The sequence below is a fragment of the Malurus melanocephalus genome, unplaced genomic scaffold (assembly GCF_030028575.1).
Source record: "Malurus melanocephalus ecotype Western Australia unplaced genomic scaffold, MMel_1.1 scaffold_9, whole genome shotgun sequence".
In the NCBI taxonomy this organism is placed as follows: Eukaryota; Metazoa; Chordata; class Aves; order Passeriformes; family Maluridae; genus Malurus; species Malurus melanocephalus.
In genome coordinates, this window is record NW_026623241.1 from 4,119,261 (window position 1) to 4,143,636 (window position 24,376).

Below are 24,376 nucleotides of genomic sequence, written 5' to 3' on the forward strand. Positions count from 1 at the left end.
CTCCTGCAGTCTGTTGGTGTAAATGCTTTAGTTCAGGGCAGAGGGACCGAGGGAGGCTCCTTGAGCTGGCTCTGGGCAGCCATCCAGCACAGAGTGCTGCTCCTTCCTTGCTCTCTCCTGCAGGAGAGGGAAGGGCAGGGGCACGAGAGGCAGTGGCTTGAAGTCACTGAGCTGCCAGATGTGACAGCAGGAATGAAAATGGCACTTCCACCTACAGCTTTCTCACTGTGAAAGTCCCATGAACTGGCRCTCTCACTCCTGGTGTAGTGTCCTGAAGGCACCTTCAGAGATGGGGCTGTTACATGGCAGAAACCTGCTTGAGGGAGCCMCCAAACATCAGTGTGTTAGGTGTTAAATATAGACATTTCTAGCTAATATGGCAGAAGGATACTGTAGCCAATTCTCTTCACATAAATCACTTGCAAGAAAAAAAAATGGTGTTTTCAAAGCAAATGTTAAACACAAAAAGATTTATCTGAGCTGTCTGAGGTGATCCATTGCATCTTTTCTGTAGCTACCAATTAAAAGCAAGACAGTTTGCTGTCACACATCCATCTAAGTAACAAAATTAATTTGCCATATTTACCATTACCACAGCTACCCCTACTCAGGAAATTTTTGGAGAAAACCACTAGGAGGAAATAAAGTAAGTTTTGAATTTTATTGAAAATTAATCTAGTTTTTTAGACAATGCGAACCTTTTATTCTCCAAGTTAAAACAGAATGTATGCAGCCTGTTTCTAATTCACATTGTCTGTGAAACTCTAGCAGTGGATTCATCTTGACTTTCATGTTTGTTGTCTCTAGTAAAAAATGCTCTCCATCAAATGCTCATTATTTGCTAAGTTTGTGTATGATTGCAAATTAAACWAGTACATCATCTAACACATGGCCACTACTCGTATCGGGCAGGGCTGTTTTGCTCATTGAAAAAGCATCTCAGATATAGCATTTTACTTGAGATTGAAAAAGTGCTGTGTTTCAGATCTTCTGTTGGGCAGAAAGTACAGGAGATAAGCATGAAAGTTAGTATAAAACCAAACTATTCTATGCCTAAAATAGTAACTAGACTTCTTCTATGTGTGCAGTGAATACTAACATTAGCATAATTAGAGATAAGAAAATAATAATCTTATTTATGACTATATGTACAAATGTTACAGCAGAATTTCATTGATTAATTATTGCTAAAATTCCAAAATTCAAAATTTCAAATTCAAAAGAATTTCAAAATTCCAGTGGAATGATTCCTGGTTTAGAGAAACAGTTTTTAAAAGCAACTGATATTTTAGAGATCATATTTCTTGGATACCTATGCAAAATAACTTTAGAAAGGATTAATTTTCAGAAGGTTACTTCTTGATGCTTTCTGATGACCTGACATTGTCAGAGCTTCTCATATGAACATCTAAGGGGTGATACACTCAATGCCATTATTTTTTAAATTTTACCCACTTTAATTAGAAAAAAAAAAAAAGGAAAAAAATTCTTGTAAATCAGCTGATTTATCAAGGGGAGAAAAAAAATCTTTTGTTCACCAACGCTGTTCCTTGCTGAGGAATGACTACTTTCTAAGCACCAAGCCATGTGAATACACGACCATCAGTAGGATCTCATCAAGGATGTGTTTTCAGAAGCTTGTGAGTCAGACAGGAGCTGCTCCTGGTACCACACTCGGCTRGCTGTGGGTATTTACTGTTGGCCATGGATGCTTCATGTGGCTGGAAACCCCTCCTGAAGGGGAAATACAGCTGCTTCACATGGACTGCTTCTCTGTGCTCKAGGAGGGCTCATTGGCTGTTTTTCTTTTCCTCGCCTCCAGCTGCTAAACCCATCTATCATGGTAATTGATTTCTCTTCCTCAGCTACAGACCCTCATCTGGTSTCTCCTGATCAGAGCCTGATCTTACAGGAGACTGGGAAGCCACAGCCTGGAGACATCTGTAACAGATAATGCAGGAAAAATGAAGGATGAGGCACTGCCACACTCGAACAGAGCCCTCCAYCTGTCACACCATTCTCTCTGATTTCTTCATATTTCCCTTCTGCTGCTGCTGCTGTTGGAAGGGTGAAGCCTTGCAGAGTTGGAGCCCGGCTGGTACGAAGGCAGCTGTCAAWTTGTTCCTGGCTAAGGCCACGAGAAGCTGCAGCCTCAAGTTTGCAAATTACACAACAGCGTTGCAATGTCAATGTTGCTGCTCACTGTAAGCCCTGGATATTCCTGTTCCCAGTGGCTTCACAGTGGGGCAGTGGTTACCATCAGGGGTGGATGGTGTTGAGTGTTCCCTGTGCCCTGCAGCTGTGGAATCACGGCAGGCGTCCACTGCTGGGGAGATGAAAACTGTGCAATCTGCAAATGGCCTTTGACAAGCTGCTGGGGGAGAAAGGACTGACAGCCAGGCGTGGGGAGCAGCAAGCTTTATCTTGCACGTGGCAGTGATAAAATAGCAGTGGGATTTATGTCCCAGGGCCCAACTTGTCACTGTCCAAGAAGAAACACTTTGTGGGACAAATAGCAGTGTCAACAGAGCATGTGTGTGGAACTCACATTTCTGCAAACCCAGGAATGCCAGCACGAGGTAACAGCTCACACCTAACCAGGACTTCTTCAGGCCTCCAAAGGTTTATCTTGATCTTATACCCTATGCAATTTAACCCTTGGGTCTCCATCTCTCCATCTGTAAATTTACCTTTTATAAAACAATATAACCTAGCCAAGGAGAGAGCCTAGCCTCACTGGAGAATGAATTGACCCAGCTGGGTTACACRGAAATTGAGATTGCTCAGCAGCTCTGGAGGTCAGGCTGCAAGTTACACATAGCTCCTTAGGATTCTGCAGTGTCACATTTGGCATGGGGTTGAGGATTCTTAAATTYTGCTGTTAAGGAAGAAAATTATACCTTTTTCTCACCCTAAGGAGAAGTTGTATTTGGCAGTGGAGCCAGCTTTGCAGGAGCATGTAGGTGCCCAAAGCTAGTGGCAGGCTTTTTGTGAAACTGATAAATGGATGGAACAGCTGTCCTGGATTTCCACTGGGAGCCCCTGGCAATGCCAGCTTTTCCCAGGGGCTGCAACTGCAGCAAGGAGACATCAACCTGCAGGTGGTTTGCCAGCACTTGGGCATAGTCCAGCACACAAAGATGAAATCATTGGTGCARGCAAGAGGAAGACTTTCCAATTCATCCTAAAGAGGACCTGGCCTCCATAAATTTAAAATAAAAATTACTTCCAGTCATCATCATATTTCCTAGTATGGTGTGTTGGTGAGAAGATGGACATTGTACACTGCCATGTCAGTGATGGACACGAAATGCAACTTCAGAGAAAGCTCAAGAGGTATTTCCTCTCATTCTGATGCATTCAGTCCTACAAAAAATAGGTTGTTTACTACTTTCTACAAAATGTGAYTGCTTGCTATGTTTTTTTCAGACACAGAGCAAAATGTGGTTTAATTCTTCAGCTCCATTCCTCAGCTCTGGGTAAGTCTGTGGTTTGGGGTGGAGAGGAGAAAGGCTCCAGGCAGAGGAATGAGACAAAATGTTCTTGTGGTCATTCATGTGGCTTGTCATCAGCTCCAGGGGAGGCAGGCATTGCTCTTCTCATGAAGGTTCTGGCAGCACTGAAACCCAGCTGGGATTGCAGGAAAAGATGCACAGAAGGAAAAGTCCTGTGATGAAGAACCTGTTTCTTGTGTGGAGAAAGCCCATCACCAAAGGTAAAACTGCCCTGCAGTGATGGAAGGTCGAGGAGGGCTCTGAGTGGACGTGAACATCAGGTCAAGGTGCTTAAATGTGACATTTTCTGCAGCCACACAGCACAGATGCACAAAGGTACCTGTGCATGTAGAGACAGGTAGGAGACCTCCTTTTTGCTTGGAGCAGTGCACAGGCAGTGARAAGGGCAAGCACTTCCCACCATGGGCAGTGGGGAGAGCTGCTCGCCGCTCCATGGATACCTGCCTGCTCTGAGCCATGTCCTGCAGCCAAGGAACGCCTTGTCCTGGGGAATATGTGCTCCACAGATTATGCTTTTCCTGACGCAGAAGGCAAATTATCCACTCTTAAACTCCACGGGGGAACTTCCCCGAGAGGAAGGAACACCAGAGGGAAAAAATGAAAATGACATCCTTCCCCTTCCAAAGAAAACAGCCCTCCTCCCAGACCCCTAATTAAAATGCAAAGGTTTAATAGACAAACCAGCAGAAGGCTTAATCATTGTGACTCAGCTCATGGAAAGACATCCAGCACTCAGCTGAACAGCAGCAGATTGTTGGCTTCCTTCGAGGAGAGACTACCGTTCRTTGTTCCCTGGAAAGCAACGGATGTTTTGATTGCAGGGGATGTAAGCAACAGYCTGTCATCTCTCATTTGCAAGGGAGTTGAATTCTGCTGAAAGAAAGAGGTGAGGACAGTCAGGAGAGCAAGCCTGGAGTCACRGGCTCACAGAGCTGTGGGGGAGGTGTGGGCTCATGGACCACCCAGGAGCTCTTCCCTTTCTTATTGGAACATCAGCTAAACCCAAACCTTTCCCAACAGGCACTTCCTGGGTCTGATCTTGAKTACCTCCATCTTCCCCAAACAATTTTGGATGACATTTAGCTATGCCATAAGAACATTTTTCTTGGTGCTTAGCCCAAGCATCCCCAGATGCACGTCTGTCCCATTGATCCAGTACCACGTGGGCCCCAAGAGCCTCAATTCCCCTTTCAGTCTTGCCCTTCTCCCAAATGGAACTGTGCTCTCCACTTGCCTTTACTGAGGTGCAGTTTTGTGTCACTCAGCTGAGGCATTGTGTATTTTCAAGTATTTTCAAGCTGGGCATCTGATCATGTGCATAATGTATATGCACATATATAGATATATGTATATATATATATGTATGTGGTTTTAGAAATATATAGGAACTTAGCACCAGCCTTTTATTTGTATGTGATCTGTATGGTATAATCTGAAGTTCATGTTGTTTCATGGAGAAGAAWTGAAGCTACCAGGCATATAATTTTTCTTGTGAATTCTTAAAAAACTCYGTGAATGCCTCTGGTCAGAAAAAACCTGGAAATTAGAAACCAAAGAGAGAAACTTTTTTCAACATTTGTTAAGCAAATTTAAAAAAAAATAGATTTTTATAGCTTTTCACTTGGAAGTTAGTATGTTCTAAAAGTTTTGAATCATGAAGGATGTTTTAGTCCACTGGAAGGAGCACCAAGAAGGGAAATATTCTGCAAACAAATGCAATTTAAAATTGGGATAGGGCCGAAACCATTTCACTTTTGTGTCTCTCAGGTTGRCTGGTGAAATGAGGAGATTAATTRCATGGCTTCCACTGTCCCTCAACACAGGAGTTCAGGAATCCTGGTACCCTGGATTTGTGACCACAGCAGCCTGTGGATCGAGAAAGAACATTCAAGCAAAGGACTCCAACTACAAATAAAAGTATGTCTTTGTGGAAATTTAATGTGAAGATAATTCACAGGCATGTTTATGGGTAGGAAACCATTGCATAAAATGTATGGGTAGGGCAAAACATTGGTTAAAATACCACCCAGGTAAATCAGTTTCCCAGGCAATATRTGGAGAGTGCTGCCATTTAACTGCTCTGAGGCAGCCAGCAAAAATTCTAGAGCAGCCTGCCAAATAGCTAGATGTTGCTGATGGAAAAAATTAGCCTCAGTGCATTGGCATCTGGAGTCTGTGACTGCCATCCAAAAAGAGAAGGGACTGGTTCTGTGGAATTGGGTAATTGCACTCCAGAAGCCTACCACAAGTCTGCTGTGGCTTTGTCATGAAAAAATAAAATTAAAAAAATTTAAATGTTCTTAATTAAAATATAAGGGTCTGAAAGTATAGAAAGTAAGATGTTACAGGAAAACATACAGTTMACTGGATAAAAGGAATCTGTTTCTATGTGTGTCTGAGTACAACACAGACATATATGCATCTCTGTGCATGTGCTGGTTTGTGTTTCAGGGTACTTGCTTCTGTGTCAGCTCTGTGACCATTTCACAAAGAATTACACACTCCATTTACTTGAGGTTCCAATGTATATTACTTGGGGGAAAAAAAAAAACCCAATTTCTGAGTACAGCCTATGTTTTAACAATTATAGTCATTCTTCTCTTCCCTTCCCACTCCCTGCTGTAAATAAATACTTTATTTTTGTCAGGGGGAGGTTGTCAGATGCCAGCAATCACCCCCTGTTGTGATCCCAATGGTGGGAGTGTAGCTGAAGTAACCACAATGGAGCAGCARGTAGAGATAAATTATCAGTTTTTAACCTGAAAGCATTCTTATTCACAGGAGAAATTTACAGGAATCATGGCACTTTGATGCAAACTGTTTATCTATCTGAATGGTCACAGTTTGCTTTACTGCTGTTGTCCTGCACGTGACACTGAAACCACTCTGCTTGTATTTCTGTATGGCACTTTCTTTTGAAGACTTTGATTGCAGGTGTTTAGAAGTCCTCCTCTCCAAATGAGCAATGACATGTACCTATCACATTTGAGASTTTGAGGAAGACTCAGTAGTTTTCCCATTAAAAATCCCTGTATTTCTTGTACAAGACTGACTGAAGGACRGAGTAGGTTTAAAGCCTCAGGCCTGGAGAGCCTCTGGTTCTCAGATGGGGATATGCTCAGTGCCAAGATACCTGTTYATAAGAATTCAAGGATTTAGCAACGATAGGAGACTGCACAGCATGTGGACATAGAGATACTATTCTATCTATCTGTTATTCCAAATACACAGAAACGTGGTAAAATCTGATGTCTCCTCTCCCCTGTCCATGCAGGAATGAGAGGAAGCGTGTTMTTTGTCATAGACTTCGATGGGACTGGTCATGTGCTTTAAATTAGGGAAGGGCTTAAGTGTTTTGATGAATGATGTCCTAAAAGACCATTGGGTGCTCCTGAGGAGTATCCCTGAAGGATGAAATGCAATTGCATTGTAATTCAGATTTTTCTGGACGTCTTTTCAGCCTGCAGTGTTATTTTTGTGTATCTGTGGCAGTTAATAAACCTCACTTTCCATGGACAGAGCAACAAGTAGGTGGTGGCTTGTATGCCATGATGGAACACCCACAGTGTAAGACAGGTGATATCTTGTTCTGCCTGTCACAGCCTTTCTTTACTACAGGCAAATGTGAAGAAAAAGGGGAGGAGAAATTAATTAGAGGTGAGTTAATTATTGGGTGAAAATATCTCTTGTCAAGAGAGGAGGTCAGAGGTGTTTTGTTGGAACACACATTTTGTTGGCTTTTTGTGAGGGATGATATACTGAAGTCAGTGCTAATTTGTAGAGGCAGTTCTTGCATGCGTTATTAATGGCAGATAAGAAACAGAAGTGAATAAATATTTGAATTTTTTTTTAGCTATTTCTGGAAAGCTGTTTTTCTTAAAAATTAAATGAAGCAGAAACAGAATGCATTCACTAAGAAAAAGACACGACAAATGTTAATGCAGAAAAAAGTACATTGACTCAAGCAAACCCCTTTGCAGCAAAGGACTTAAGCAGGTACTTGAGGTAGGGCACATATCTGTCTGTTTTTCTGAATCATTGCCATGATTACAGGGCGTTTCACTTGCTCTTTGCAGTGTCCTCAGGTCCAGAGATCTTTTTGCTTTCACAAAGAAATCACTGTTATTAATCATAAGGCATTAACATTCCCACCACTGGGATTATGAATTACATTTCTGTAATAAATGCTGAATGCCATTTCCCTCATCTCCTGTTCTTTCAAGGGCCCTAAAAGTTTTATTTCAACTTTCAGACTTGCACTGAGGGCTTTGGCTAGGAGTTCGTGCTTCTGGCTCGCTTGAGCTAATTTGGCAAGTAATTTTAAAACAACTTCTATTGTGCACAGAGTTGCAGGGTTTGAAATATTGCTCAGTCAGCTCTTACTTCATGAACAGTTTGTTTGATTAGGTGCCCAGGTGAAACACAATCAGGCAACCTGGTGAGCTGTAAGCCTTCCACAGGGAGGAGGAAATGAAGTGGATTTGTTTGCTCCTTGGCAGAGCGTTCCAGCTGTTYGGCTGTTGTGTAAAGGGGTATCGCCTCCCTCTGTCCACCTTTCAACAGCATTGCTGCTGTATTTTGTGAAAAGCCCTGTTCTAAACACTCCTGTGAGTGTGCCCYTGAACATCCACTGGACTGACCATCCAAGTGGGTCTTGTCTGTGGGCCTTGGCTTGGCTTTAGCTTGACCAGCTGCTGAGGCCTGGGGCAAAACCAGGGAGGGCAGGAGGACCATGCCCAGCCCTTGTCAAGGGGCCACCAGCTCCTGGTGCTCCCAGAAGGGTCAGCATCCTGCTGGGCATGGGCTGACAGGRTTCATAGTTTGGATTTAAACTTCTAAACTTGATCTGAGCATGACTTCACAGCTCTCAGGACTTTTTGTGGGTGGACTTTCAGCTCCCAGAGGTTTCTAAAACCTTTCTTAGTGGTTTCATGGTGGAYTTTTGAGCACCTACATGGTGACAAAGCTGAGCTGGTCAAAAGGACCCTGGTGTGATCTGGCTCTTCAGGGCCTCAGCTGTTTCTCACTGGCTATGGTGGGATCAAGCCTGTAGGCTTCAGGTAGGTTTTGGGATGTGCAAAAGTGAGGATGCAGGCAGTGCCCCCATTGCTCTGGGGAGCCTGGCTCACCAGGTCTGCAAGGAGGAGAAACACCAAAACCACTGACAGAAATCTCAGAAATAAAGAATTTACCTTCAGCAAGGAATTAATAGAAAGTATGAGCATGAGCTGTGGAGAGGAAGAACAACAAACCAAACCAAAAAATCCCAGAGCRTTTGTTTCCAAATTCTTCCTGAGGCAAGACATACTGTGTCCCGAGGACAGAAAAAGAAAATAGATTGAGTTTACATAAAGCTGCATGTGGAAACCTCCCTGGTAACAAAATGAGCTAATAAAAACCAAATATCAATGAGAATCCAAATATTCATCTTTAAAATCACTGAGCAGTAAATTACACATCACAGACCTCTTCAGTCTTCTGGCAAAAGCTGCAGAAATGGAAACTCTTGAACAYAAATAAAAAATGTGTTTGTTTAATTCTGCAGTTAGAGCAAGTCTCTGAACAAGCTGTGTTTTCTAAATATGGCTTTTTTTTGGTCACCTGAATTGAAGAATGCCTTATTGAACACAACCTGCAAAGCATTTAATCAGTCCTGATGGTAAATTAAAATGGTAAATGCCTTCATACCTTCCCTGCCTTTCAATTGTCCAAAAATAAAGAGCTGGGTGTATTTCCTAGGACAATTCGAAGTAATTTGTCAGATATTCTTTGCCATGTTCTGCAATCTTAAAATTAATCCAAATGAACAGTGTGGGTTTGGTGATCACCCTCGGTCAGGGACTTTTATTTGTTCTCAGTGGTTGGATCACAACACGGTGTCGTGAGAGACTGCTCAGCCATGCAGAGACTGAGCTCCTGCTGTCACCTCCCAAAGCCTGAGCAGGAGGAAGAGGAGGATCCTGCTGTCCCAGGAGGAGGAGAGGAATGCCCATCCTTTGCCAGTGAGATGAAGCCATGCCAGTTTATTCCTAATCATTCAGGCTGATATTTCATCTTAAAACCTCACTCTGAATGTTCTCCTCTAGAGGTAAGGGAYATTTCAATACTTAATTTCCCTTTTTTCCTGTATCACAAGGCTGCACCAAACCCAAGGAAATGCAGCTGTTGGGGCAGTGTCAATGTGGGAGGATGCAGAGTCCTTAACAAGCAGTGCTCTTCTTGTGCAGACATTWATGGGATGCAGGTCTTTTATGGCACCTCTGTCTCTTTCATGATGTAGTGCCCGTGGCACTGCACTTCACAGGTGCTCTGGTTCTCTCAGTTCCATGTGTTGGTGATGGCAAAGTCTCCACCAGGCACAGACAGAACACCAGTGCCTTTCTGAGGAGCTACTTGTAAGGCATCAGAAGGACCTTTACAGAACTCATTGTTATTTTTATTGATTGGGAATAAAGCAGAATGGCATCTGATATTTTTATGAAGGAATACACAGTCACTCTTGACATAAAAAGCAGCAAAATGGAGTTGCAAAGCCCTCAAAAACTATTTTAGTTGTTCTTTTCACCAAACTGGTTTAAGTCGACTGGCATAAAAAATTATATTGATGATTATTTGGCGCTTCCCCCTTCTCCCCTTTGGTGAGCTGTGGTGAAACCATGTGAAAAGCCCATTTTTGGTAGCATTTAATTGTGGATGTCTGCACAAGACATTTTAAAGCTTCAGTGATAAATTATAAACCCTTTCTTTTAAACATGCCATTACAATTTCCCATTATATTGTTGCAGTGGACTGARCATAGCAGCAAACCAAATCCTAAATCCATAAAGGCAGTAAATTAAATGTGGCTCCAGTGGTTTTGGAGTTTGACCAACAAGTTATCTTTATTAATGCATTCAGGGAAAAGGTCTCATTTTATTACATTATTTTCTTAATGATAAAGGCAGTAATGGAATCTCAGCAGAACACACCAAAGGAATCTTAGTTTGCTGGCAGTTGGGTCAAATTTTTGTCTGCGTGTGCTTGGTACAGGGTTGAGACTTGGCAGTGTCCAACTCCCTGACTTCTGTCTTGAAAAGCACAGTCTTTTGCTGCTTCTCTGTAGTCGCTRGTTGACATTTTCTTGGCTTTAAATGAAATTTTGACACATAAATCCCACATGTCAAATGATATTGTAAAACAAGCATCCAAGTGTCAGCACATAGCCCAATAGTCTAGGGAGTAGAGAATAGAATAAGGAACACCTTTATGCAGTCTTTCATCTGCATCCAGCCATCTGCAAGTAATTTGAAACCAGTTTCAAATGAAGCTAGGTTGTTTGGTCTGTTAAGGCACACAAAGCCAAAGCAGAAGTTTGGAGTCTTCATGGCTTTTATTGACTTGCTAATAAGTAGATAAAGCCTTTAYTTTCCAAAACCATACTTTTCTCAGATAGCCCATTCCAAAGAAAGCCTAATTGAAATTACAGAAGTCTCTTGCAGACTGCCACAAATTCCATTTTTAAATAGCCTGCTGATATTGAAAGGCTTCATGATGAGCCTTTCACTTGCAAAGCAGGACTGGTGGGTTCCCCACTGATGAACTGTTTTGTTGGGCTTGGGGAGACATTAATGGTACCAGGTTCCTACAAAACCACACCAACAAAGGAGYGTGGATTTACATGATGATGGGCTGGCCCCAAGATTCACCACTAAAATACTACAGCAAGCCTTATTTAGCTGCCAGCTGCAGTGTGTGCTTTGCCATACATATTTCTTTTCTGTGTAGTACCATTGGAAGAGCAGAATGCAGGTAAGCCATGATCTGTCTAACAGGGCTGGGGWTTTTTTTGAAGGGCCTTCAACTGTGGCAAACTGGTATTTAGTAAATACTGCAAAYCACACATTTGAATGGTATATTAGATAGGAAGACAGTTATGAATTTCAGATTACACAAAAACATGGACCTCAATTAYCTGTGTTCCCAAGACAAAGGGGGTTTAGCTGTTTTTTCAACATTTCAGCTCTGCCTGGTGTTTCTGCACTTGGGAATGTGTCAGAACCAAACAGCTAGGGTGGGGAGGTAGCTAGGCCTCCACAGTAATTTAAATGGTTGTTTGTACTTCAACAAGTGCCTGAGATGCCTTCAATTCGTGCTAATTGTTTTTAAGGGGGAAAAAAATGCTTCTCAAATCCTACATATATGGTGGAGCAAAACAAAAGATCCTGATTTTGACAATCAAGCTCTGATGGTACGAGGCTGGAGTGGAAAGAAACAATCTTTTGTGAGGTACTCCTATCAATCATGCTTTTAGAGCTCTCTGTCCCATTTGGTCTGATTCTTGACTCTGTGCTGCTGTCTTGGAATGAGTTGTGGCTCACTGTGTGTGCAAGCAAGAAGAGATTCAGGTGCTGCCATCAGAGGTGGTTTCATGCTGTCCCTGCAGTCCCTGGCCTTACAGGTGGCAGCAGCTGTGCCTGCCTTTGGGCTCCTCCAGGACCCTGGAGAGGCTGACACCAGCACTATTCCAGCCCAGGAGCTCCAAGGGGAAAGCATGATGCTCCTTTTGTACTGAACATGCAGCTCTCGTGCCTCTGAGCCTGCAAAACCTGCTAAAGGAAGCTGACAGGAGCAGGGGGACAAGAGGACTGGTGGGTACACTGAGACAAGCTCTCTGCCCTCTGTTTCCAAGAATTTCACTTCTCCAAGAGTATCCATGAGATGAGACTGCTGCAGACATGGAAGGAACCCTGAAAAGATCCTCTTCTTCTGATCTCAGATRCTTTTTAATCTTCAATTTATTTGCTGCAATGGCAGACAGAGTCCTTATGGGAGCAGCTAGTGCAAGAGTTGTGCAACTTTGGAAGAGGCACACGGGTGAATGTGGGCTCACCAAGGCAATRTGGAGATACAGCAATCTCTGTCTCCCATGTCCAGGAACTTTTGAGACAACAGGCAGGGACTGTAACAACAGCAACTTCCGTGACACTGCTTGATTTATTACTGTAGATGGGACCCTGGTCTTCTGTCCTGCACAAATTTSGCCATTGTAGCTGGATTATATTCCAGTCATTATTTATCAGGTGCCTGGTTTTCTCAGGATCTGTCCTGCTATCTGATTTGAGAAACATCAAAATGTATTTAGCTGACTCAAAATTCATAGTGCCTTTGCTTTCCTAACTTTTGCTTTGCTAACAGGCTTTCCAGTGTACTACCTGGAACTACCACATGATTTCCCTCTTTATTCCACTGTGCAGCATAGAAATACATTYTATGAGACATTCTATGAGAATTCATGTAGGAGTATTTCATAAGTTGCTTTTTCTTAGCATCTAATGACTTAGTACAAAATAATTGGTCGGAAGTGTGCTCATTGCAACTTCTGTAAAATCCATGCATTCTCCTGTTAGGGAATATTTTTCTTCACACATTTTTATTTCAAATTCCTGCASTATTCTATTTCCATGAATTATGAATTTAGGACTCACAATTTTTGCATACTTGAAGCTGAGTTCACCGATGGACGCTGCTATTACAAAATCACATGGAAATTTTACAGGACCAAGTATGTGATCAGGAATTTGAGACTCGTAGACCTCAACCCATTTCTGAGGATGACATAACATCACCAAAAATGAATGTGATCCATTTTATGTACTGATCTCATTCAACAGCTAGCAAATTCAAAAGTGTGCTTTCAGAGATAAATGCCACACTTTTCCAGTGAGCATACATGGATTTATTCCAATGCACTCAGCTTCTCCAGTTCACAAGGCTACGGCAGAAACCGGGTTTATTTCAGACCTATGWGCAGCCAGCAAAGCATACTGACACACTTAAATAGTTTATTGGTCTTGGCCATTAACAACGGCATCACAAATCCAGTGATGCAAATTGTTTTTTGTGGAGTTTCAAAATTCTGTGATTCTGTGTTTTTTGAGCAATATGCCTAAGAGAAAGAAGAAAGAGCTAGCAGAAAGGTATGTCTCTGCAAGAACTGTAATTGTGTTAGGCCAACACAATCAACAGTTTTATGGAGTTTAACTAGCTTCACTCATTTCGTAATTAAAAGTTTCATCAGCACAGCAGGGAGAATGTGGCATTTGTGGCCTCTTAAGACTTTGGTTTATTTTCATTTCAGTGTTGATGCAGTCCAGAGAAATAGGAAAATAGCACTATCTCAAGGCATAGGCTTATGYAACAAATTTTACCCTCCGTACTTTWTCATACTCAGRGGTCAGCTGTGTATCCTATACATTGGTGGGACACAGATGATACAGGGTGATTGTWTTACACAAGTTTGTCTTCTTTCTCAGTATTGAAATGTGTAATTAGCAGCTTGATATGCTAATTACACATTAAGAAATTATTAATCACCAGAGACTTTCCTTATTCAGAAAAACATGTCACTGAGTTGTGCACCATCACAACAAAGAAGCTTTCTCATGCTGCCATCTTGACAACCACTGAGTTCATCCGCATTTTCTTGTACACATCTGCACATAATAGAAAAATTTGGAGAAGCTTTTGTACTTTGGAGAACTACTATTTCTTTTTTTTTTTTTTTAAATATGTCACTAGCATTGTTGTGCATACATGTGTATGATTGTCCCAGGTGTATAAGCACACCAGCCACATGCAATATTAATCTATTCCATCAGCTGGGTTAATCCAGCTCTGCAGCATTCAGGGCAGTTTCGAAGAGTCAACATTTTAAAAAGCTTGTGGTTTCAGCAATGTTTTTTCCCCAATTTCTTTCAATCACCACCACATGTGTTTTWAAATGCAGATTAAAATTTAATCCTCAGCCAGGGACACATTTGAGGCGTACATGTGGTCCCACATGCAGGGTGAAATCTGAAGATGAAATATGCATTTCTCTTCCAGACTTATACCCAAACAGGTGAGAGTTTGGGATCTAGAAGGCAAGTTAGTAATATGTGTTTTGAAGAGGCTCAAGTACTTGCTCTTTGTGTTGCTTGCCTATAAGATTTTTCCTAGCTTGCTGCTCTGTGTCTTTAACTGCTTTTTTTCTTATGCCTTTGCATGAGAACAAAATACAAAATGTTGGATTTGTGTGTCTTGTGAGGAAATGCTTTCACTGATCTGCCACATCTACATAAAAYATATATGCTATTCTCAGGATCCGCCTGAAATAATAAAGGAACTTTCTTTAATAYCCCCAAAGGCACTGTGCTGAAAAGATATTTTTACTGTTAGCACCATGACTAAATAAACAAATAAAATATGAAAAGATAATAGCTGAATTGAAAACATTTGCATATTAGCGTGATTTCTATTAAGTGCACTGATGCCAGTGACAGAGGCTTGGAAACATTTGAAACTTTGTCTYTAATTCAGTCTGCTATCTTTCCTTTAAAATTGTCTTGTTTTTCCCCTCCTCCCACATCTAGTTGCTGACCATGGGAATTCTCAATTTTATGCAGACAAGGGTCCTTATTGTCCATTCTAATATGGCAAATTTTCTGTCTGCCTGTTGGAGTCTAAAATGGCACTTGAKTTTTTTKAAAATATGTAGAGGAATAATACATAATAATACAACTGGGTCCAAAAATGTTAGGGCACTGAGCATGCTTAGACATTGGCCTAGTCTCCATAAATATTACTCATGAGACTGTGGTAGGGAGGACCAAACTTCAGCTCCCAAGTAAGAAAAAAATGTTTAAGATGTTACAGTAGAATTTGATCATAATTTCTATCTAAATTTAAACCCATAATTCTCGACATCCACTTTCATCCACTCCATACTTCATCTATAGTTTCTCTTCTATTCTCCAGACACCCAAGCTGTGCCTTTAAGAGGACAAATGTGTTTCCTTCTGGGAAGTCTGCAGCAGGGATGCATGAGTTAGCTCCCAGGAGACTAAGGCTTGCACAGCCGGACGAGGATTCCAAGATTTTCCCCCTGTGCTCTGAGACAAGGTCAGTAACACTTCCCTAATTCTTGAGAAAAGCCTGACTTGGTCCTGGCCATGGAGACCCCACATGCAGCTTGTTTTAGTGCTATAGTATCTGTCCTTTTGGAAGGTCTTCAGAATGTCCAGTCTGAACCTTTTTCCTGGCAAGCTGAGCTCTCTGCACTTTGTCCTATTCCCAGGGGCACAGAGAACAATGTCATCTTTCTCCCTGGTGCATGACAGGATAGTTACTTTCCCTTTCTCAGTTTTCATATCTTAAGGGTRCTCTGAGTGACCTCACAGGTCCTTTTTTTGAGATCATTCTTGCCGATCTTTCTTTTGCACTTTCTCTAGTGTGTGAGTATTTTATCCAGTGACTATTAGGTAGAAAATGTGGCCATGTAAAAAGTTTCTTTTGGCACCTATGGATGCTCCAAGGTTTGGACACCTCCACATGAGCCAGGATTTCTCCACAGCTGTCTGRGCCCTTCTGTCCTCTATGGAATGCCTGTGGCAAGAAATCCGTGCATGAACTGAGCTTGCAGCAGCTAWTGTGGGGAAAGGGAAAATATGTGAACGTCCTCTGATGGTTACAAAACCAGACACTGAAAGCATATTTTACAGGGAGACCTCTCATGGTGATGTACTGGAAAAAAATCCCAAAATTGTATTTTATTCTCCTACACAAATCTATTCCACTCTGCTCAGGGAAGGCCTCAGGCAAGGTCAGCAGTACCCAGAAAGCCCAAAATGCTGTGTTTGAGAGTTGATCACGCTGTGATTTGCAGCTGTTCTTGCGGAGATGCTCTCCTCTCCAGCAGCGGCTGCGAGWTTACCCGTGCTCAGCTGTGGGGAAGTGGGACATGGGGGACAATGTCAGCTCCTGACCGTGCTCCAGGGCCATCCCAGTGAGGGATGGACCCCTGCTGTCACAGCCCCTGGGCTCCTGACACTCCGAGGTGAGGAGAGAACCCACTCTCCTGCCCTTCCTGCCTCCCCCAGGGGCTGCCACCGRCTCCTGTGCTCCAAAGGAAGAGGGGCCACGGATCCCTGGCCACCATGTCCCCCGGGTGCCATCAGCTGWGGTGTCCAGGAAGGTGTGGGAGCAGCCAAAGCAAAGCAGTCAGCAGAGAGGATGCCAGCAGATGGTGCTCCAGCCCACGCTCGCTGGCTGGTGAGGTTATTGCTGAATTATCGTCTAGTTTGGAGGAGCAGCTTGCCTCCTCCGTCCCTCAGTTTGGAGTGTGGAGTTATTTACTCCACAGGATTTWGAGGATGGAGTCAATTTAGAGGATRGATTTRGAGYGCAGGATGAATTTTGGATACAGCTATCAAATGCTGTCCATGGTTAATGACCTGTGTCTAGAATAGAAGCAGACCTTTAAGGACTTTGATAAGTGTGATGGACAAAATAACAATTTGGAGAAATCACAATGTTATTGTGACAATACTGAGGACAGACAAGAAATAAAATTAATTCTTAAAAAACTAAACATTCCCTGATTTATTTTCCTACCTCAAAGGAGGCCTCAGGAAGTTCTGTGTATTTCTTCTTCTGGCTTTTAACTGTAACAGCTGATAGAAGCTGAGATTAAAAATGTTGCCCACAACAGRGGAGTTATACAATAATGAAACATACTCTGTAAGTTAACAAAGTCATCTTACTTCCCTTGATTTAAGTCTAACACAGATTGATGTTATCCTTGTGGCAAGAGAGCAGTAATTCTTTTGGCAAATACACTTGTGTATTGATCCAATAGCCTCCAGTGGCTGTTTTAAAGTTAAAATACTCCATTTTTAGTGGTGTAAGTACAGAAAACAAAAAGAAACTGCAAGTTGGACTCCATTTCTCATGAAAAAAATTGAGCAATGCTGGTTTGTTTTTTTATCATGATAAGTTATGTCAGTGATTGTCCATTTGGTTGGGTTTTTTTGAAAAAGCTTTGAAAACCAAAGTCACATCCAGTCTCTGTAGTGATCCAAAGTCAACAAGTCTTTTCAGCAGGCAAAGGTAACAGACAATGCCCAGAAACAATTTTTGCATCTTTCTGCCTTTGCTTGAATTTTACACTGCTCTATACCATTTACTTTAACAGTACTGGCTTAATAGTGTTTAATSCATTCACTTAAAACCAAAGAGAAAGACGAGAGAAAACTGTTTTTACTCAGTTGTTTCAGCCCTTGGCTTTTGAGATCCAGTGTCAGTTCCCTGCTCTGCTTCCCCTCTGTACCACACACCCATATGGAGGTTTTCAGCAAGACTTGATAGTGGTGCCACAGTAGCCCAAAGAGGAAATGGAGCTGCACAMCCTATGATGCTCACTGACCCCGTGCCCCATGTGTAGGGGTGGGATTGCATCAAGATATTGGTATTTTTAGAGATTTTGGTATTTTTAGAGGTCTGTGTCAGCCTCAACAATTCTCTGATTCTGTGAGATGTCAGATTTTGTTCCCCAAGCCATGGTAGGTTTGGAGGCAGGTTCATACTTTGACCTGCAATAAGGTTTTGGGGATGAAGTGAATTGAGTTTTACCCATGAAATGGATGGTGTGGGTGGTATAGAGGCTTTGTGGGTTCCATCTTTCAGCAAGAGAGCATTACCTTGCCATCTTCAGCCTTCCCACTGTTAAATCCAACCCCTGCACAGACAGGGCTTGGACTGAAATGAAAAAGGATTCCTGTGTCATGTCTGCCTCTGTCTGTCTGTCTCACTGCTCTTGCTTATTTGTAGAGATCAGGGCAGGTGATGCTCAGAAATTGCTTACACTCTGTAATCTCTAGAGCGTGTTTTAAGCGGTGCTGCCCTACTGCTACAGCTCTACAATGCTTACTTTACACTTSCCTCCAGCCTCTCACACACATCATTTACAAATGCTATTTTGATACCTGTCATAAGGCAGGCAGTGTAATCCTGTGGGGATATCCCTCTAGATGGAGGGGCAGTAATTGAGTGTGACACAGAGAAGGACCAGGATGTACAGCCTGAAGCTGTCAGTGAACCTTTGATTCTCCACACAGTTCTGCGTGCAGAGCAGCTCAGCTGAGGGAGCGACAGGACATTGCACTCCATACACACGAGTTTTGGGCTGCATGAGACACCTCATCCCATGGCAAAGATTGTGGAATCACAGAATAGTTTGGGTTGGAAGGGCCTTAAAGTCATCCAGTTCCAGCCCCTCTGGTATGGTAGGGACATGGGTAGGGACCATGGGTAGGGACTCCTTTCACTAGACCAGGTTGCTCAAAGCCCTATCCAACCCATGCATGAGTGCTTCCATCTATAAATTCTCTGGACAACCTGTCCCAGTTCCTCACCACCCCCACAGTAAAAATTTTCTTCCTAATGTCTAATTTAAACCCACCTTCTTTCAGTTTAAAGCCATTACCCCTTCTAAATGTTTCAGAACAAAATTGCCAAAAGATTTTATTTTGAAATTACCAGAAGAAAATTATCTAAATACACATTGTTCCCTTCCGCCTATCTTCTCTCTATTTTGGACACAAATGACCCAGAAAATAACATCACACTTGCTATTGCTTCTATCACTTAACAAAATTTTGCTCTACTCAGCCAATTCCTCAGCTAGGTACATGCAATTTCGTATTCAGTACCAATGCATTTGCTGAAACTGCTCCTGCAGGTTTCATTGTTGGTTAGTATCAGCATTAGCACTGGTGGGTTTAAGGTTCCTTGTCTGGCTATGTAATAAAAACATCTCTGAAAACTCATAATTTTCAACTTCTCTGAGGGATTTTGATGCATTAAATTATTTGGCTCTGCTGCTCTACGTGAATTAACTAGTTAGTTAATTCTTTGAGCAATATACTTAAAAGCTTGGATACTGTGAAAGAGACAGCAGGAATGACTCCTGATGAACCACCCCATAATACTGACCAGATTTAGATCTCCTCCTTTTCATTCTATCTCTCATCTAGAGTAGTCACATGAAAGACCAAATGAATGAGCTATAAGAAATTCACAGCACGCAAGATTACTATAAGTAATAAATCTCCTGCAGTAAAGGAATTTGTATAGAAATAATAAAAGTATCGGATGCTAAGAAGAAGTAAAACCAGCTGTGTAATATAAAAGAAAATCTTTATCCTCATCTCACTGGTGAAAACTAATTCAAACAAAATATATTACACAAATCATACACTTTGAAATTATTTACATAAAAACAGATGGAAAGAGTTCCTACTGCGATAATGAGGTTTTAGCAAAGTATGTTCTTCCACAGAATAGCCATCTTTCTGCAAAAAGCGGGATTTATTCTGCTGTCACCAGGGGTGTGAACCCCTAAAAACCTCAGTCTCTTCCCTGGGGCCTGGGGACAAGGTGAAGCAGAGTCTGCTCTCGTTGTTGGAGTATCTTGTGAGTTTCATAATCTGCAGAAATGTTAAAGCCGGCAGGTAAGCAGTTTTTACATGCTCCCCACTTTTCTGGGGCCAGCGCAGCATTTGCTGGCAGTTCTCTCASCTAAAGGGCGTGTGCTCTGCTGACTTTGCCCCACTTTGCTGTTAATTAGCCTATTTCGTGTGTTCACSAATTCATTTATATATTTACCCCATGCTGACAAGGTGTCAGCCCAAAGGTTCTTTTGTGGGCAGATAGGTGGYGTTTCTTCAGTGCCTTTTTCTGTCCCAGAGCACATCACAGCTTTTTTRGCTGATCTTTTCCAGTGGGTGTAGGACATAGCCCTGCTTCCCTCCCTGCCTGCTGATGCTGAACACTCAGATCTGCTCCCACAAGCCTGGGGCACACCCCCCATGGCAGCTTTAAAGTTCTTCCTCTTCTTCTCATTTTCAAAAATTAAAACTTAAATCACTCTGATTCCTACAACGATTTGTGGTGCTTCTCYCACCAAACAGAATCTCCCACAGCAGCTAATGCCACAGCTCCCATGTCGCTGCTTCAGCTGCCCTCAAGATCTGCCTGTTCTAAACATATAATTCCCCCTAAAATAGCAGCCTTAATTTCTTCCAAAGGATGGAAATATATGCTGTCTCTTTAAAAATGTATCATGAAAATAAATGTCCATAAAATATGAGTCAAGTTTCTGTATGCCTTAATCAAATTCTAGAGGGTCTCTGGGGGACAGTACTTACACTGCAGCTGTGCAATGTGAAGTTTGTTCCAGGACTGATTGAAAATATTTTTGTGCTTCATTCATTTTCGCCAGTGAAAACCCCAAGGCACTTTCTGCAGGCTGAAGGTGCCGTTATTCAGGGTGACAGTGATGGGTCACAGAGATGGTGTGGAGAACTAACTAGCAGATTGGAAACTAGCAGATCCCYGAACCCACTGTCAGTCTTGAAAACTTTAGAATGCAATGTGTCTGTCTTTCTCATTCCTTATTTTTATTCCACGGGGGAACAGAGAGGACTGGGTTTGCACAAGCTGTAGAGGTTTTCTGTAAAAGTAATAATGTGATGGGGTGTCATAGTTTTTAATATGGTTTCTTTTAATGAGCAGTAGGATTTCTGGACTTGCTGGGTGTATTTTTCCCCCTTTCTCTATTGCTTTCCTCAGCAGTAACCATTGCCTGCTCCATCAGGTTGGTGTAGAACAGCCAGGGCAGTTCCCCCAGCTTTCCCAGGCTGCTTGCTTTCTTCCCAGTCTGAACATCTCCACCCAGYCTCAAACTCTCCATCAGGACACACAGTACCTTTGCAGTCTTGTGTCTTCCCTGGGAGCTCATCTCTTTGCTAACCAGGAAACTTCCTCTTTCTGGCAACACAGGACTCTCCAAGGTGCAGAAAARTCTTAACAGGATATTTTCAATGAAAGGTTCTTCAGTTTGGAAACTGCAACTAGCACTGGGTTTTAATTATTGGTTTGAGAAAGGTGTCTTCATCTCATGCATGGTGAACAGTTGTATGAGCTCTTCAGCTCCAGKAAACTTAAAAGGCTAAATATATCAAAGCTCTGCCAAAAGTCCTATAGTCTAAAAGAAACAAAAGGCATCTCAGTCCTCGAGCAGCTCTGACCCTGAGGCTCTGAGCCTTGTGCTGTGGTACCCACGTGGGTGAGGTGGAAGAAGCGAGGGCGTGGTGGGGCTGCCGAGGGCTCCTGCTGCCTGTCAGACATGGGCAGAACTCCCAAGGGCAGGGACAGCTCCAGAGTGGCTCCCATGATCAGTGCAAGGAGTCCACTGTGGGCACAACACAGCCCCAGTGCCTTCTGGCTGCTCTCAAATTCTAGAGGGTCTAGAATTCTAGTCCAGCAGTTTGAAGCCTTGGCTCCCCAGCCACAGCAATGCATCATTCCCAAAATGACACTGATGCTGGATTTTTGAAGAATGACAGAAATCAGAGATCTGTCAGTGGAAGGTAGTTCTTCCTTCACATCGTATTTCCCAGTGTTCACTTCAATACAGTTTTTAATTACTCATTCAATTCCCTCCAACACATCCCCAAGGTAGATGTGCCACAGGATATCAGACACTGCCATCAGGACTTCTTTCCTAAYATTCTGCCTAAAATTTCCTCTGTTGTTTTGCTGTCTCAGGAAAACATTTTGGTTGTATGTCACTGTCAAACAGAAGAGAAAGTCAGCATTTTTGGCATCCAGARCAGGCATCTCCCAAATGCTTGAGCTGATGTTCGTTTTGCTGTCAGGAAGATTTGTCAGGCTATTTCACCATTCCTCTCCAGGCATGACTTTGTTTTTATGAGCTACCGAACTCATCCATTTATTTTAGTGGCAACAGCTAAGTTCCATGCATTCTTGAGGATATAAGAAATGATCCAGCTCKAGACATCACCTGAGCAAAGACACTCAATAAATGAGGGGGAAACATGGTTAGAATCCCCACATTTCTCCTCAGCCTGCCAGATAGCCACAAAATGAGGAATTTTATGAAAAATGAACTGCACTATGATGTCCAATTCTTAGTATTACATTTCAAGGTTGCTGATGATACCCGTTTTTCTTGGTCRAACTTCTGCTGCTTTAAGTTTGACCCAGAAAATCTCTCCCTGCAGGCCCATGTTTGTTTTCTGCCTTCCTTGCAGGAGCATCCTTCCTGGACTTGTGTATTCAGATATATGAAACTTAGCCTATAATCTCTGCATTAATTTACAAATTCAGCTARTTTCTAGACTGAATATTGACTCAAAAGAAATAGCATAGGGAAATATTGCATGTTTTGTCTACCTTTTCTTAACTAAAGAACAGCAGTTGTCTATTTAAGAGCTTACTTTTATGCTCTCTATGGATAGTGAATTTCACCCTTTCAAAACATCMTTTAGGTTGACATGAAGAAGGAAATGGGAGTATCCATCTCTGATTTCTGCCAATCCAGAACCCACTTGAAAAATTTGGTTTGGGTTTATTTTTTGGTTTTGTTTTTTTTTTTGAGATTTTGTATATCAAGGTGATTTTTTATAGACTATGAATGAAACTTACAAAGATGCTGAAAGTATTTGTGTTCTTCCCATGGAATCAATTATATCCAGACACAGAATAGAAATGGCTGCACAGACCTTTACCACCTCAAACTATTGAACACTAAACATAAATCCAATYTTTTCCCAATGTTGAAATGTTTTCTTTTTCACAAGGTACTCTCTGGAAGAACATTAAGATGAAGAAGAAAAGGAACAAGGTTTGTGCATGCTCTCTCACCAAAATTRTGGGAAACAGGTGGGACTTACGGAAGATGGGAAGTCTCTCTCTGCTGSGTGGCTGTGCCAGGGACCCACACCYAAGGGGGCAGTCATAGAACTCCCTCAGATGTTACAAAGCACCTGAAAACAAGTTAGCCATCACTGCCCTGTGTTTGAGCAGGATGGTGAATGCTCATAGACTTCTGATTGTGGATGGGGATGAAAACACCAAAAYTGTGATATGTTTTGCTGTCTGGTTTTTTGTTTGGGTTTTTTTTTTTTTTTCAGTTGGATTTACATATGTGCCTGCAGACCTAATGGACCAAGCTGATTTCTTCCAGCAAGGCTGGAATAAATGAAAGGGCATCACTAAGCTCAGTGGAGGTAAACAATGCAAATATGTATAAATTCATGTTTCAGGTCACTTTTTTAAACRGGAGAGTTGTTTCAAAGGCATGCCGATTCTGTACATTCTGTGCAGGTAAAARTCTGGGATCAAGTTCTCTTTATTTRTAACATCATTGCTGGYAATTTTGCATGTCTGAGGCACAAAGAATAGWGTCTGATTTTATATGACATGGCCAAAGTAATAGATATGAAAATAATGGTTCCGTTATTTTTGGTAAATATCAATGAGTTAAGCTCATTTAACTGATAAAGGTGGTTGACAACTTTTAACTTGAGCATCTGATGCTAACAGATATATCTGATCTTTAGAATTAAAAGAAAAACAACTTTGCTGGTTCTTCAGTTGGGCTTAATTTCACATTGCAGTGTTACAAGGCCACAAGGRAGAGGGGAATGGCTGTAGGACTTARCACTKYTACACACTTGGATCAGTGTTTGAGGAAAGGAAAGAGTCAGGGACATGAGCTGGGGACTTGGCTGCAGCTGGCTGCTGGAGTTTGCAAAGTGTGTGTGAGCATCATCTGTGAACTATTAAGCTCTCATTACTTATGCCATCTAATGTGCTTGTTCAGGAATGTACATACTTCAGAATAGATTAGACGGGGTTACAGTACCTTGTATCTGTCTTAAGCCATCTGTCTCTGTGGAAGAAAATTCCCCACTCCTGAGTCCAGACCTTCCTGTTTGCCCAGCAGTGGTGACAATGACATTTTGAAGCCACTGTCAGCTACATTCAGAGGGAGATGACAAGCAGTGAGCATCTCACATGCAGATTGGTGTGTGCCTCATGAAGGGGTACATGAGAGTTGTGCAATGACTCAGATGGACCCTGTGCAGGGTTTTCAAGACTTAAACTGATCTATTTGCTTAGAAGTTGCTACTGACATTCAGATATTTATTTATTTATTTATTTATTATTCTGGTTGTGTAAAAAATAAAGAAGAAAAA